The following is a 14,837-nucleotide window of genomic DNA, read 5'->3' on the forward strand; positions in this document are numbered from 1 at the left end:
CCTGAGTAGGTGACAAAGCACAAGAGCGTCGTCGACGTCACATTGCAAACTTCGGCTCCATTTCTTTTCCCTTTTCCAAAGTTTTGCTATTTATTTCTCTATCTTTTTCACCAAGTTAAGAAGGGGTGCACCGGTCCTGGAGGTACTGCAATACCAGGTCAATGCGTGGAGTGGACAGAGCAAGCTCTTTTTCCATCTCCCTGTTCCAAAAATCCATTTAATATATGGTCCCCAGATAGGGGACGTATCAGATATTAAACTGATAAGAACAGATACTACACTTGATCTTAGCCAAAAGGCCGAGAAGCGATACCGACCATAGCTCGCCCAGACCGGGCCCCCTTCAGAACTCTCAGCACTGCTCACGGAGAGGAGACACCGCCAGGAGGCGAAAAACCTACTCTGCAAGTCACACAGTCCTCTGCGTGGGGACGATTAATCTGCATAGGACCGCCCCCAACAGGCACCTCCCCCGCAAAGCAGCAGGGGGGCCGAGCGAGCGGGCGTCTGCACTTCATCTGCCAGCCGCCCGCTGCTACACCCTCCCCACAACAACTCTTTTGTCAAGTCAGTCTGACCGACCGACTGCCTGCCTGCCTGACGGCTCAGAGATCACTTTTCCTTTCTCTTGACACAGCCGCTGGACGGTGTGAGGGGACAAGCACGCTCGCTCCAGCACACGCTGATAGCTACAGCTTACCTTCGGTCGTTCGCACCTTCTCAGACTGTGACTGCTAGCAGTGGAGGAGGAAGCAGCCAAATCTCAACCTGCAGGTGTCTTCGATTCAAGTAGACGGCTCCAGACTAATCATGATCCAATTAGCTCCAATTAATTAGGCCGCCGATTAGGTCACTTTTATTTTTCCTTTTTTTTTTTTTTCCTTTGTTCCGGGTCGGGCCCATTTAGCACCTCATTAATCAATTAGTGAGAAGCCTTTGTTCCTCCTGCAAAAGACACAGCACACAACACACCTGAGTAGGTGACAAAGCACAAGAGCGTCGTCGACGTCACATTGCAAACTTCGGCTCCATTTCTTTTCCCTTTTCCAAAGTTTTGCTATTTATTTCTCTATCTTTTTCACCAAGTTAAGAAGGGGTGCACCGGTCCTGGAGGTACTGCAATACCAGGTCAATGCGTGGAGTGGACAGAGCAAGCTCTTTTTCCATCTCCCTGTTCCAAAAATCCATTTAATATATGGTCCCCAGATAGGGGACGTATCAGATATTAAACTGATAAGAACAGATACTACACTTGATCTTAGCCAAAAGGCCGAGAAGCGATACCGACCATAGCTCGCCCAGACCGGGCCCCCTTCAGAACTCTCAGCACTGCTCACGGAGAGGAGACACCGCCAGGAGGCGAAAAACCTACTCTGCAAGTCACACAGTCCTCTGCGTGGGGACGATTAATCTGCATAGGACCGCCCCCAACAGGCACCTCCCCCGCAAAGCAGCAGGGGGGCCGAGCGAGCGGGCGTCTGCACTTCATCTGCCAGCCGCCCGCTGCTACACCCTCCCCACAACAACTCTTTTGTCAAGTCAGTCTGACCGACCGACTGCCTGCCTGCCTGACGGCTCAGAGATCACTTTTCCTTTCTCTTGACACAGCCGCTGGACGGTGTGAGGGGACAAGCACGCTCGCTCCAGCACACGCTGATAGCTACAGCTTACCTTCGGTCGTTCGCACCTTCTCAGACTGTGACTGCTAGCAGTGGAGGAGGAAGCAGCCAAATCTCAACCTGCAGGTGTCTTCGATTCAAGTAGACGGCTCCAGACTAATCATGATCCAATTAGCTCCAATTAATTAGGCCGCCGATTAGGTCACTTTTATTTTTCCTTTTTTTTTTTTTTCCTTTGTTCCGGGTCGGGCCCATTTAGCACCTCATTAATCAATTAGTGAGAAGCCTTTGTTCCTCCTGCAAAAGACACAGCACACAACACACCTGAGTAGGTGACAAAGCACAAGAGCGTCGTCGACGTCACATTGCAAACTTCGGCTCCATTTCTTTTCCCTTTTCCAAAGTTTTGCTATTTATTTCTCTATCTTTTTCACCAAGTTAAGAAGGGGTGCACCGGTCCTGGAGGTACTGCAATACCAGGTCAATGCGTGGAGTGGACAGAGCAAGCTCTTTTTCCATCTCCCTGTTCCAAAAATCCATTTAATATATGGTCCCCAGATAGGGGACGTATCAGATATTAAACTGATAAGAACAGATACTACACTTGATCTTAGCCAAAAGGCCGAGAAGCGATACCGACCATAGCTCGCCCAGACCGGGCCCCCTTCAGAACTCTCAGCACTGCTCACGGAGAGGAGACACCGCCAGGAGGCGAAAAACCTACTCTGCAAGTCACACAGTCCTCTGCGTGGGGACGATTAATCTGCATAGGACCGCCCCCAACAGGCACCTCCCCCGCAAAGCAGCAGGGGGGCCGAGCGAGCGGGCGTCTGCACTTCATCTGCCAGCCGCCCGCTGCTACACCCTCCCCACAACAACTCTTTTGTCAAGTCAGTCTGACCGACCGACTGCCTGCCTGCCTGACGGCTCAGAGATCACTTTTCCTTTCTCTTGACACAGCCGCTGGACGGTGTGAGGGGACAAGCACGCTCGCTCCAGCACACGCTGATAGCTACAGCTTACCTTCGGTCGTTCGCACCTTCTCAGACTGTGACTGCTAGCAGTGGAGGAGGAAGCAGCCAAATCTCAACCTGCAGGTGTCTTCGATTCAAGTAGACGGCTCCAGACTAATCATGATCCAATTAGCTCCAATTAATTAGGCCGCCGATTAGGTCACTTTTATTTTTCCTTTTTTTTTTTTTTCCTTTGTTCCGGGTCGGGCCCATTTAGCACCTCATTAATCAATTAGTGAGAAGCCTTTGTTCCTCCTGCAAAAGACACAGCACACAACACACCTGAGTAGGTGACAAAGCACAAGAGCGTCGTCGACGTCACATTGCAAACTTCGGCTCCATTTCTTTTCCCTTTTCCAAAGTTTTGCTATTTATTTCTCTATCTTTTTCACCAAGTTAAGAAGGGGTGCACCGGTCCTGGAGGTACTGCAATACCAGGTCAATGCGTGGAGTGGACAGAGCAAGCTCTTTTTCCATCTCCCTGTTCCAAAAATCCATTTAATATATGGTCCCCAGATAGGGGACGTATCAGATATTAAACTGATAAGAACAGATACTACACTTGATCTTAGCCAAAAGGCCGAGAAGCGATACCGACCATAGCTCGCCCAGACCGGGCCCCCTTCAGAACTCTCAGCACTGCTCACGGAGAGGAGACACCGCCAGGAGGCGAAAAACCTACTCTGCAAGTCACACAGTCCTCTGCGTGGGGACGATTAATCTGCATAGGACCGCCCCCAACAGGCACCTCCCCCGCAAAGCAGCAGGGGGGCCGAGCGAGCGGGCGTCTGCACTTCATCTGCCAGCCGCCCGCTGCTACACCCTCCCCACAACAACTCTTTTGTCAAGTCAGTCTGACCGACCGACTGCCTGCCTGCCTGACGGCTCAGAGATCACTTTTCCTTTCTCTTGACACAGCCGCTGGACGGTGTGAGGGGACAAGCACGCTCGCTCCAGCACACGCTGATAGCTACAGCTTACCTTCGGTCGTTCGCACCTTCTCAGACTGTGACTGCTAGCAGTGGAGGAGGAAGCAGCCAAATCTCAACCTGCAGGTGTCTTCGATTCAAGTAGACGGCTCCAGACTAATCATGATCCAATTAGCTCCAATTAATTAGGCCGCCGATTAGGTCACTTTTATTTTTCCTTTTTTTTTTTTTTCCTTTGTTCCGGGTCGGGCCCATTTAGCACCTCATTAATCAATTAGTGAGAAGCCTTTGTTCCTCCTGCAAAAGACACAGCACACAACACACCTGAGTAGGTGACAAAGCACAAGAGCGTCGTCGACGTCACATTGCAAACTTCGGCTCCATTTCTTTTCCCTTTTCCAAAGTTTTGCTATTTATTTCTCTATCTTTTTCACCAAGTTAAGAAGGGGTGCACCGGTCCTGGAGGTACTGCAATACCAGGTCAATGCGTGGAGTGGACAGAGCAAGCTCTTTTTCCATCTCCCTGTTCCAAAAATCCATTTAATATATGGTCCCCAGATAGGGGACGTATCAGATATTAAACTGATAAGAACAGATACTACACTTGATCTTAGCCAAAAGGCCGAGAAGCGATACCGACCATAGCTCGCCCAGACCGGGCCCCCTTCAGAACTCTCAGCACTGCTCACGGAGAGGAGACACCGCCAGGAGGCGAAAAACCTACTCTGCAAGTCACACAGTCCTCTGCGTGGGGACGATTAATCTGCATAGGACCGCCCCCAACAGGCACCTCCCCCGCAAAGCAGCAGGGGGGCCGAGCGAGCGGGCGTCTGCACTTCATCTGCCAGCCGCCCGCTGCTACACCCTCCCCACAACAACTCTTTTGTCAAGTCAGTCTGACCGACCGACTGCCTGCCTGCCTGACGGCTCAGAGATCACTTTTCCTTTCTCTTGACACAGCCGCTGGACGGTGTGAGGGGACAAGCACGCTCGCTCCAGCACACGCTGATAGCTACAGCTTACCTTCGGTCGTTCGCACCTTCTCAGACTGTGACTGCTAGCAGTGGAGGAGGAAGCAGCCAAATCTCAACCTGCAGGTGTCTTCGATTCAAGTAGACGGCTCCAGACTAATCATGATCCAATTAGCTCCAATTAATTAGGCCGCCGATTAGGTCACTTTTATTTTTCCTTTTTTTTTTTTTTCCTTTGTTCCGGGTCGGGCCCATTTAGCACCTCATTAATCAATTAGTGAGAAGCCTTTGTTCCTCCTGCAAAAGACACAGCACACAACACACCTGAGTAGGTGACAAAGCACAAGAGCGTCGTCGACGTCACATTGCAAACTTCGGCTCCATTTCTTTTCCCTTTTCCAAAGTTTTGCTATTTATTTCTCTATCTTTTTCACCAAGTTAAGAAGGGGTGCACCGGTCCTGGAGGTACTGCAATACCAGGTCAATGCGTGGAGTGGACAGAGCAAGCTCTTTTTCCATCTCCCTGTTCCAAAAATCCATTTAATATATGGTCCCCAGATAGGGGACGTATCAGATATTAAACTGATAAGAACAGATACTACACTTGATCTTAGCCAAAAGGCCGAGAAGCGATACCGACCATAGCTCGCCCAGACCGGGCCCCCTTCAGAACTCTCAGCACTGCTCACGGAGAGGAGACACCGCCAGGAGGCGAAAAACCTACTCTGCAAGTCACACAGTCCTCTGCGTGGGGACGATTAATCTGCATAGGACCGCCCCCAACAGGCACCTCCCCCGCAAAGCAGCAGGGGGGCCGAGCGAGCGGGCGTCTGCACTTCATCTGCCAGCCGCCCGCTGCTACACCCTCCCCACAACAACTCTTTTGTCAAGTCAGTCTGACCGACCGACTGCCTGCCTGCCTGACGGCTCAGAGATCACTTTTCCTTTCTCTTGACACAGCCGCTGGACGGTGTGAGGGGACAAGCACGCTCGCTCCAGCACACGCTGATAGCTACAGCTTACCTTCGGTCGTTCGCACCTTCTCAGACTGTGACTGCTAGCAGTGGAGGAGGAAGCAGCCAAATCTCAACCTGCAGGTGTCTTCGATTCAAGTAGACGGCTCCAGACTAATCATGATCCAATTAGCTCCAATTAATTAGGCCGCCGATTAGGTCACTTTTATTTTTCCTTTTTTTTTTTTTTCCTTTGTTCCGGGTCGGGCCCATTTAGCACCTCATTAATCAATTAGTGAGAAGCCTTTGTTCCTCCTGCAAAAGACACAGCACACAACACACCTGAGTAGGTGACAAAGCACAAGAGCGTCGTCGACGTCACATTGCAAACTTCGGCTCCATTTCTTTTCCCTTTTCCAAAGTTTTGCTATTTATTTCTCTATCTTTTTCACCAAGTTAAGAAGGGGTGCACCGGTCCTGGAGGTACTGCAATACCAGGTCAATGCGTGGAGTGGACAGAGCAAGCTCTTTTTCCATCTCCCTGTTCCAAAAATCCATTTAATATATGGTCCCCAGATAGGGGACGTATCAGATATTAAACTGATAAGAACAGATACTACACTTGATCTTAGCCAAAAGGCCGAGAAGCGATACCGACCATAGCTCGCCCAGACCGGGCCCCCTTCAGAACTCTCAGCACTGCTCACGGAGAGGAGACACCGCCAGGAGGCGAAAAACCTACTCTGCAAGTCACACAGTCCTCTGCGTGGGGACGATTAATCTGCATAGGACCGCCCCCAACAGGCACCTCCCCCGCAAAGCAGCAGGGGGGCCGAGCGAGCGGGCGTCTGCACTTCATCTGCCAGCCGCCCGCTGCTACACCCTCCCCACAACAACTCTTTTGTCAAGTCAGTCTGACCGACCGACTGCCTGCCTGCCTGACGGCTCAGAGATCACTTTTCCTTTCTCTTGACACAGCCGCTGGACGGTGTGAGGGGACAAGCACGCTCGCTCCAGCACACGCTGATAGCTACAGCTTACCTTCGGTCGTTCGCACCTTCTCAGACTGTGACTGCTAGCAGTGGAGGAGGAAGCAGCCAAATCTCAACCTGCAGGTGTCTTCGATTCAAGTAGACGGCTCCAGACTAATCATGATCCAATTAGCTCCAATTAATTAGGCCGCCGATTAGGTCACTTTTATTTTTCCTTTTTTTTTTTTTTCCTTTGTTCCGGGTCGGGCCCATTTAGCACCTCATTAATCAATTAGTGAGAAGCCTTTGTTCCTCCTGCAAAAGACACAGCACACAACACACCTGAGTAGGTGACAAAGCACAAGAGCGTCGTCGACGTCACATTGCAAACTTCGGCTCCATTTCTTTTCCCTTTTCCAAAGTTTTGCTATTTATTTCTCTATCTTTTTCACCAAGTTAAGAAGGGGTGCACCGGTCCTGGAGGTACTGCAATACCAGGTCAATGCGTGGAGTGGACAGAGCAAGCTCTTTTTCCATCTCCCTGTTCCAAAAATCCATTTAATATATGGTCCCCAGATAGGGGACGTATCAGATATTAAACTGATAAGAACAGATTTTTGCATTTATATTAAAACTTTCCAACTTATAAAATTTTGACTAAGAGCTGAAAAGATGCAAAAATCCAAGGGAAGGGGAAAACTAAAGTCTAATCACACTGAAAACAAAAATTTTTTTTTTTTTTTTTTTTTTTGTAAGTTTTTTTTTTTTTTTTTTTTGTAAGTTTTTTGTAAGTTTTTTTTTTTTTTTTGTAAGTTTTTTTTTTTTTTTTTTTTTTTTTTTGTAAGTTTTTTTTTTTTTTTTTCAAGAAAAGAAAAATTAACAAACATTAAGCATAAAATTTTCTCCACAGTATAAAGTTCCATTTCTTTAGAGCAGCCACTTTGCCAAGATTCTTCTTATCAAGAAGGTAGTATTGGTGTAGAATACTAAGACCAAGTTTGATACACTGCTCCTTACTGATTAGGTCTTTTTTGAAGATAAGTATATTCCTTGTCTTCCATAGAGCGCTCTTGAAGCTACTGATGAAACACCACAATACTTGTTCTCTTTCTTTCCCCAGATTGCTATGCAGACCATATAGGATGACTTCATGATTCAGGAACTGAAGGTGAGTGAGGAATTTCAGCAGAGGTCCTATTTCTCTCCAAACACTCTGTGCATATTCACAGTTCCAGAACACATGCGCTGTTGTTTCTGGCATCCATCTGCATCTTGGACAGTATTGGGTGGAAGACAATCTTCTTAGGAATTGGAAGTTACGAGTAGGGACACAGTTATGCGCAACCATCCAATTCAGATCCTTGTGCTCGTTCACCAAGTATTTAACATTTACCTTACCCCAAATTGCCTTACTGACACTGTGAGTGTAGTTCTCAACCTGTTCCATCCCTTCTTTCTTCTTTAAAGCCTTCAGTAAGAGTCCAGATGTAAGAAAAGTATCACTTTCCATCAATTCAAGCTTGTACGTCCTTATTGTCCTTTCAAGGACCATGTAGTGCGTTGCGGGGAAGATGAGTATGGGTTGTGACAAAGAGCTAGCGAACCATTTTCGTTTCCGAAAAATGTCACCTGCGGCAAACCTGAGGAAGTATGACCAGGAAGAGTTTTTGTATAAATACCTGAAGCAGAAGCAAAAGAATTTCGTGTGGAGAAACTGCTTTATATTCGGGACGTTCCTTCCTCCCATCCCAAGTTCTTTGTAGATGATAGCTCTCTTCAGTTTCTCGAACTTAGATGACCATATAAATTCACAGACAGTCCTCTGCAGTTTTTTAAGCAGGTTCTCACTGGGGGGGTATACCATACTTAGGTAGAGCAGTATAGGGAGCAACACAGCTTTCACAATGAGGACTTTACCTATTAAGGTTAACTTGCGCAGCTTCCAATACTCGATCCTTGTCTTTATCCTCTCCTGCACCTTTGTCCAACTTTCGGTGCCATCATTCTGGGGTGAAAAGGTGATGCCTAGAATTTTGATGGCCTCTCTCTGGTAATTCAAGACAGGAAGATCTCTTTCGGGCCAGTTGTTCAGAAGAAGGCAGTTGCACTTGTCTGTGTTTAACTTAAAACCTGAAGCAGAACAAAAGAGTAATGTAAGGAATATGGCCCTCCTCAGGGCAGCTTGTGATGCACAAAACACAGTGATGTCATCCATGTAACCCATGGTCTTGACTTGCTCTCCATTTCCGCCAGGCAAGGGTATTCCTCTCATAACTTTATCCTTTCGCAGGACGGTCAGCAACGGTTCTATAACAATGATGAAAAGTATGGGTGACAAGGGGCAACCTTGTTTGACTCCAGAGTGCAGCCATACTTTGCCAGTTAGAAAGCCATTGATGTTAATTTGGCTGTAGGATTCTTCATAAAGCAACTTGATTTGACTGATGAAGCTGTCGGGGAAGTTCAATTTTTCCAAAACTTTCCAGAGAAATGTGTGTGAGACCCTATCAAAGGCTTTCTGGAAATCCAGGGAGAGGATTGCTAAGTCCATCTTTCGATCTTGAGTGTACCAGATAATATCCCTTGTTAGGCTTAGTTGTTCAGAGATACTCCGCTTTGGTACTGCACACACCTGATCTTTGTGCACGATGCTTGCTAGGATTTCTTTCAGTCGGCCGACCAGAACTTTTGATAAGACTTTATAGTCCGCGTTGAGCAGGGTAATAGGCCTCCAATTAGCCAGATCCTCTTTACAGCCCTTCTTGAAGATTAGAGATATAATGCCACCTCTCCATGAACTCGGCAACCTTACACTCTCCAAGGCTTCGGATAAGATTTTACAAAATTCTTCCTCCAGAATTGGCCAATAGATTTTATAGAAGTCTGAAGGGATTCCATCAGAGCCAGGTGCCTTGCCAAGTTTCAAACTTTTCACAGCCGCGATAACTTCATCCTTAGTCAAAGGACCCGCTAGCTTTTGCTGTTCTTCAAGACTAAGCTTAGTCTCCAAGGAGCCCAGAACATCTTCCAATAAGCTAGGATCAGTTACCTTGTCTTCAAAGAGTGCTTGGTAAAACTCTTGTGTTTTTCTTAGCATCTTGTCAATCTCTACTTCTCCCTCCAAGCGATCTATGTGGGTCTTTGATCTTTCTGTCTCCTTAAAGAAATATCGGGAGCATTTCTCACCTTCTTCCATTTCTTTTGTCTTTGAGTTGTAAATTATTTCCTTTCCCCTCTCTTCAATGGCCATTGCGATCTCCTTTTTGAGTTTTAAAATTAGGTCTTCGACTTCAACCTCAGCGTCTCTTAATTTTATAAGCGTCTGGAGTTGTAGGTTGAGGCGCTTAAACTTCTTGTTCCTCATCTTAACTTCATCTATACTTTTTTGAATGAAGAACTTCTTAAAGCAGATTTTGCAATGTTCCCACCAGGCTAGCAGATTAGAAAATTTTCCTTTTTCCTCTTTAAGGTCATTGAAGAAAACGGTAAAATCCTCCATCAAAGCTTTATTTCGTAACAAGCTGGTGTTCATTCTCCAAAGACCTCTCTTTCTTCTGAGTTTTGGCACTTTCAAAGAGACTTGAAGGATTTTATGGTCCGACAAAATGTTGGGAGTTATTTCAGCCGTCACCGGAACAATCCTGCTGGATGTCAGGACATAGTCGATTCGCGACTTTGATACGGAGCTCTCCCATGTGTAACCTGGTTCAGACGGGTGTACCATCCTCCAGGCGTCATTCAGGTTGAGGTCACTTATAACATCTTTTAGCTGTTTCGCAGTTTTGTCCTTTCTCGGGGCTCCACTGCTTCTTTGTTCCCCGGAAATAACACAATTCATGTCTCCAGCCCAGATGACATTGGGGGCTCCAACTAAGTAAGAAGGGATGATATCTAATAATTCAGAACGTTCTTCCACATCTGGAGAAGCATACGTGCATATTAGTCGAAATTCACAACCCAGGAAAGAGACGTTAACAATTAGTAATCGGCCAGGTATCACCTCAGTGTAGGAGATGATCTTGAAATCTCTTGACGTGAAAAGGATACCCACTCCAGTGGGTTTAGAACCGTTGTCTCCGGACCAGACCGAATCCCCTACAGTCCATTCCCTTCTCAGGTCTTCATAGTTGGTACTGAAATTGATCCCACACTCTTGCAACAAAATGACGTCTGTTCTTAAATTTTCCAGAAATTCAAATAAAGCAGCCCTTCTTCTAGGGCTCTTTAGGCTCCTTACATTTAAGGAGGAAATCCTTACTGGCGAGGATGTCATTGTCCTAGTCGGGGTTATCTAAGCCAGAGGAGTCTGTATCCGACATGATTCCAACGGATTGACCAGATAGAGGCGAACCACAGTATGTGCTGTATTCTTCAATCCTTCCCGTATCCGGCATCTCACAACCCGGTTCCTCATCATCATCAGGAGTATCAGGGGGAATCCGACTATGACAGGGCATGTATTTCTTCTCCTTCTTTCTTTCACTTATTTCAGCTTTCCTTTTTTTGGAAACTGAGTCATTAGTATCCATCTCGGTAGCATCTTCATGCTGCTCGGCTTCCTCAGCCCAATCTTTTAAGGGAGGGCTATCTGAAGGACTTGACACTTTCTCTCCTTCCTTGGCGCCAACTAAAGGGGATATAGTGGGGCAAGTTGCCCCCGTCTGTTTCCCCTTAGTTGCGTCAGCAGACTCTTTCGCTGAAGAAGGCCCAGGACCAGGCGTTGATGTTTCTCTGGCACTAGGTTTCCCTCCAGCTGCTTCCGCATATGATCTTCTTCCCTTCGGACAGTCACGAAACGGGTGTCCTTCTCCACCACACAGGGAACAAATCATTTCATTTTCGCAATCTGCCGCTCTGTGCCCTTTTTTGTAGCACTTCTTGCAGATGACTACACTCTCTTTACAATTTTCGGTCCTGTGCCCAAAGTCTCGGCACTTCCGACAGAAATCCGGCATCCCGTTATAGAAAAGCCTGCCCCTGACCTCTCCCAGGAAGAAGGTAGAGGGGGGGTGTATCTTCTCTTCGGTCCCAAATGCCGCATTTCTCAAGTTGACTTGGACTTTGTATTTCCCAGTCCACAGATCTTCCGAGTTATAAATTTTTTCTGGAGGCTTAAAGATGTCCACATAGCGGTCCAGATACATGGATATGTGTTCCACCCGGACATGTGGGCTTCTCATATGGACTGTGATGATTGTCCTTTCCTCCTTGTACAGGGCGACGAAATTCAGGCCTGCCAAGCCTTCGTTCCTCAAGTTAATCTTCACTTTTTGGAAGAAGGATTTGGCCTGTTGCTCTGACATCAAGGTTAGGGTTCTTCTCCCAGGAGCTTCTTGAAGAGCTAGAATTTCCTCCTTCTTGACGCTGAGAATCTTGAACAGGACTTCCCGCACCAAGTACTTGAGGTCAAGCTTTTCCTCCTCTCCTGGATCCGCAGTGATCTCGAAGGTATCCTTGATTTTCATCTCATCTGATGTCGCATACCGGATAGTCGCACTCTTCAAATCTGTCGCCATGATGCTGGGAAGGATATCTCCACCCCCTATAGCAGCAAGTAGCTTAAGGCCAGAGGCCGATGCTACAAGGCCGAGGGTACGAGGGTCCCACCAGCTGCCTCTTTGGAACACTTGATCGTGAGCCAAAAGGCCGAGAAGCGATACCGACCATAGCTCGCCCAGACCGGGCCCCCTTCAGAACTCTCAGCACTGCTCACGGAGAGGAGACACCGCCAGGAGGCGAAAAACCTACTCTGCAAGTCACACAGTCCTCTGCGTGGGGACGATTAATCTGCATAGGACCGCCCCCAACAGGCACCTCCCCCGCAAAGCAGCAGGGGGGCCGAGCGAGCGGGCGTCTGCACTTCATCTGCCAGCCGCCCGCTGCTACACCCTCCCCACAACAACTCTTTTGTCAAGTCAGTCTGACCGACCGACTGCCTGCCTGCCTGACGGCTCAGAGATCACTTTTCCTTTCTCTTGACACAGCCGCTGGACGGTGTGAGGGGACAAGCACGCTCGCTCCAGCACACGCTGATAGCTACAGCTTACCTTCGGTCGTTCGCACCTTCTCAGACTGTGACTGCTAGCAGTGGAGGAGGAAGCAGCCAAATCTCAACCTGCAGGTGTCTTCGATTCAAGTAGACGGCTCCAGACTAATCATGATCCAATTAGCTCCAATTAATTAGGCCGCCGATTAGGTCACTTTTATTTTTCCTTTTTTTTTTTTTTCCTTTGTTCCGGGTCGGGCCCATTTAGCACCTCATTAATCAATTAGTGAGAAGCCTTTGTTCCTCCTGCAAAAGACACAGCACACAACACACCTGAGTAGGTGACAAAGCACAAGAGCGTCGTCGACGTCACATTGCAAACTTCGGCTCCATTTCTTTTCCCTTTTCCAAAGTTTTGCTATTTATTTCTCTATCTTTTTCACCAAGTTAAGAAGGGGTGCACCGGTCCTGGAGGTACTGCAATACCAGGTCAATGCGTGGAGTGGACAGAGCAAGCTCTTTTTCCATCTCCCTGTTCCAAAAATCCATTTAATATATGGTCCCCAGATAGGGGACGTATCAGATATTAAACTGATAAGAACAGATACTACACTTGATCTTAGCCAAAAGGCCGAGAAGCGATACCGACCATAGCTCGCCCAGACCGGGCCCCCTTCAGAACTCTCAGCACTGCTCACGGAGAGGAGACACCGCCAGGAGGCGAAAAACCTACTCTGCAAGTCACACAGTCCTCTGCGTGGGGACGATTAATCTGCATAGGACCGCCCCCAACAGGCACCTCCCCCGCAAAGCAGCAGGGGGGCCGAGCGAGCGGGCGTCTGCACTTCATCTGCCAGCCGCCCGCTGCTACACCCTCCCCACAACAACTCTTTTGTCAAGTCAGTCTGACCGACCGACTGCCTGCCTGCCTGACGGCTCAGAGATCACTTTTCCTTTCTCTTGACACAGCCGCTGGACGGTGTGAGGGGACAAGCACGCTCGCTCCAGCACACGCTGATAGCTACAGCTTACCTTCGGTCGTTCGCACCTTCTCAGACTGTGACTGCTAGCAGTGGAGGAGGAAGCAGCCAAATCTCAACCTGCAGGTGTCTTCGATTCAAGTAGACGGCTCCAGACTAATCATGATCCAATTAGCTCCAATTAATTAGGCCGCCGATTAGGTCACTTTTATTTTTCCTTTTTTTTTTTTTTCCTTTGTTCCGGGTCGGGCCCATTTAGCACCTCATTAATCAATTAGTGAGAAGCCTTTGTTCCTCCTGCAAAAGACACAGCACACAACACACCTGAGTAGGTGACAAAGCACAAGAGCGTCGTCGACGTCACATTGCAAACTTCGGCTCCATTTCTTTTCCCTTTTCCAAAGTTTTGCTATTTATTTCTCTATCTTTTTCACCAAGTTAAGAAGGGGTGCACCGGTCCTGGAGGTACTGCAATACCAGGTCAATGCGTGGAGTGGACAGAGCAAGCTCTTTTTCCATCTCCCTGTTCCAAAAATCCATTTAATATATGGTCCCCAGATAGGGGACGTATCAGATATTAAACTGATAAGAACAGATACTACACTTGATCTTAGCCAAAAGGCCGAGAAGCGATACCGACCATAGCTCGCCCAGACCGGGCCCCCTTCAGAACTCTCAGCACTGCTCACGGAGAGGAGACACCGCCAGGAGGCGAAAAACCTACTCTGCAAGTCACACAGTCCTCTGCGTGGGGACGATTAATCTGCATAGGACCGCCCCCAACAGGCACCTCCCCCGCAAAGCAGCAGGGGGGCCGAGCGAGCGGGCGTCTGCACTTCATCTGCCAGCCGCCCGCTGCTACACCCTCCCCACAACAACTCTTTTGTCAAGTCAGTCTGACCGACCGACTGCCTGCCTGCCTGACGGCTCAGAGATCACTTTTCCTTTCTCTTGACACAGCCGCTGGACGGTGTGAGGGGACAAGCACGCTCGCTCCAGCACACGCTGATAGCTACAGCTTACCTTCGGTCGTTCGCACCTTCTCAGACTGTGACTGCTAGCAGTGGAGGAGGAAGCAGCCAAATCTCAACCTGCAGGTGTCTTCGATTCAAGTAGACGGCTCCAGACTAATCATGATCCAATTAGCTCCAATTAATTAGGCCGCCGATTAGGTCACTTTTATTTTTCCTTTTTTTTTTTTTTCCTTTGTTCCGGGTCGGGCCCATTTAGCACCTCATTAATCAATTAGTGAGAAGCCTTTGTTCCTCCTGCAAAAGACACAGCACACAACACACCTGAGTAGGTGACAAAGCACAAGAGCGTCGTCGACGTCACATTGCAAACTTCGGCTCCATTTCTTTTCCCTTTTCCAAAGTTTTGCTATTTATTTCTCTATCTTTTTCACCAAGTTAAGA

At 48.1% G+C, this 14,837-nt stretch overlaps 10 non-coding genes across 10 annotated transcripts; all 10 read right to left on the minus strand.

Moving 5' to 3' along the window:
• Nucleotides 1–120: 120 nt before the first annotated feature.
• LOC140110893 (U2 spliceosomal RNA) lies at nucleotides 121–311 on the minus strand. Its single transcript, XR_011851676.1, has one exon. It is a non-coding gene; the product is annotated as a U2 spliceosomal RNA (small nuclear RNA).
• Nucleotides 312–1,091: 780 nt separating this feature from the next.
• LOC140110894 (U2 spliceosomal RNA) lies at nucleotides 1,092–1,282 on the minus strand. Its single transcript, XR_011851677.1, has one exon. It is a non-coding gene; the product is annotated as a U2 spliceosomal RNA (small nuclear RNA).
• Nucleotides 1,283–2,062: 780 nt separating this feature from the next.
• LOC140110895 (U2 spliceosomal RNA) lies at nucleotides 2,063–2,253 on the minus strand. Its single transcript, XR_011851678.1, has one exon. It is a non-coding gene; the product is annotated as a U2 spliceosomal RNA (small nuclear RNA).
• Nucleotides 2,254–3,033: 780 nt separating this feature from the next.
• On the minus strand, nucleotides 3,034–3,224 carry LOC140110896 (U2 spliceosomal RNA). Its single transcript, XR_011851679.1, has one exon. It is a non-coding gene; the product is annotated as a U2 spliceosomal RNA (small nuclear RNA).
• A 780-nt stretch (nucleotides 3,225–4,004) lies between these two features.
• On the minus strand, nucleotides 4,005–4,195 carry LOC140110897 (U2 spliceosomal RNA). The gene has a single exon (XR_011851680.1). It is a non-coding gene; the product is annotated as a U2 spliceosomal RNA (small nuclear RNA).
• Nucleotides 4,196–4,975: 780 nt separating this feature from the next.
• Nucleotides 4,976–5,166, minus strand: LOC140110899 (U2 spliceosomal RNA). The gene has a single exon (XR_011851681.1). It is a non-coding gene; the product is annotated as a U2 spliceosomal RNA (small nuclear RNA).
• A 780-nt stretch (nucleotides 5,167–5,946) lies between these two features.
• Nucleotides 5,947–6,137, minus strand: LOC140110900 (U2 spliceosomal RNA). Its single transcript, XR_011851682.1, has one exon. It is a non-coding gene; the product is annotated as a U2 spliceosomal RNA (small nuclear RNA).
• Nucleotides 6,138–6,917: 780 nt separating this feature from the next.
• LOC140110906 (U2 spliceosomal RNA) lies at nucleotides 6,918–7,110 on the minus strand. The gene has a single exon (XR_011851688.1). It is a non-coding gene; the product is annotated as a U2 spliceosomal RNA (small nuclear RNA).
• Nucleotides 7,111–12,894: 5,784 nt separating this feature from the next.
• On the minus strand, nucleotides 12,895–13,085 carry LOC140110902 (U2 spliceosomal RNA). Its single transcript, XR_011851684.1, has one exon. It is a non-coding gene; the product is annotated as a U2 spliceosomal RNA (small nuclear RNA).
• Nucleotides 13,086–13,865: 780 nt separating this feature from the next.
• On the minus strand, nucleotides 13,866–14,056 carry LOC140110903 (U2 spliceosomal RNA). The gene has a single exon (XR_011851685.1). It is a non-coding gene; the product is annotated as a U2 spliceosomal RNA (small nuclear RNA).
• Nucleotides 14,057–14,837: the final 781 nt, after the last annotated feature.

The sequence above is a fragment of the Engystomops pustulosus genome, unplaced genomic scaffold (assembly GCF_040894005.1).
Source record: "Engystomops pustulosus unplaced genomic scaffold, aEngPut4.maternal MAT_SCAFFOLD_348, whole genome shotgun sequence".
Lineage (NCBI taxonomy): Eukaryota > Metazoa > Chordata > Amphibia > Anura > Leptodactylidae > Engystomops > Engystomops pustulosus.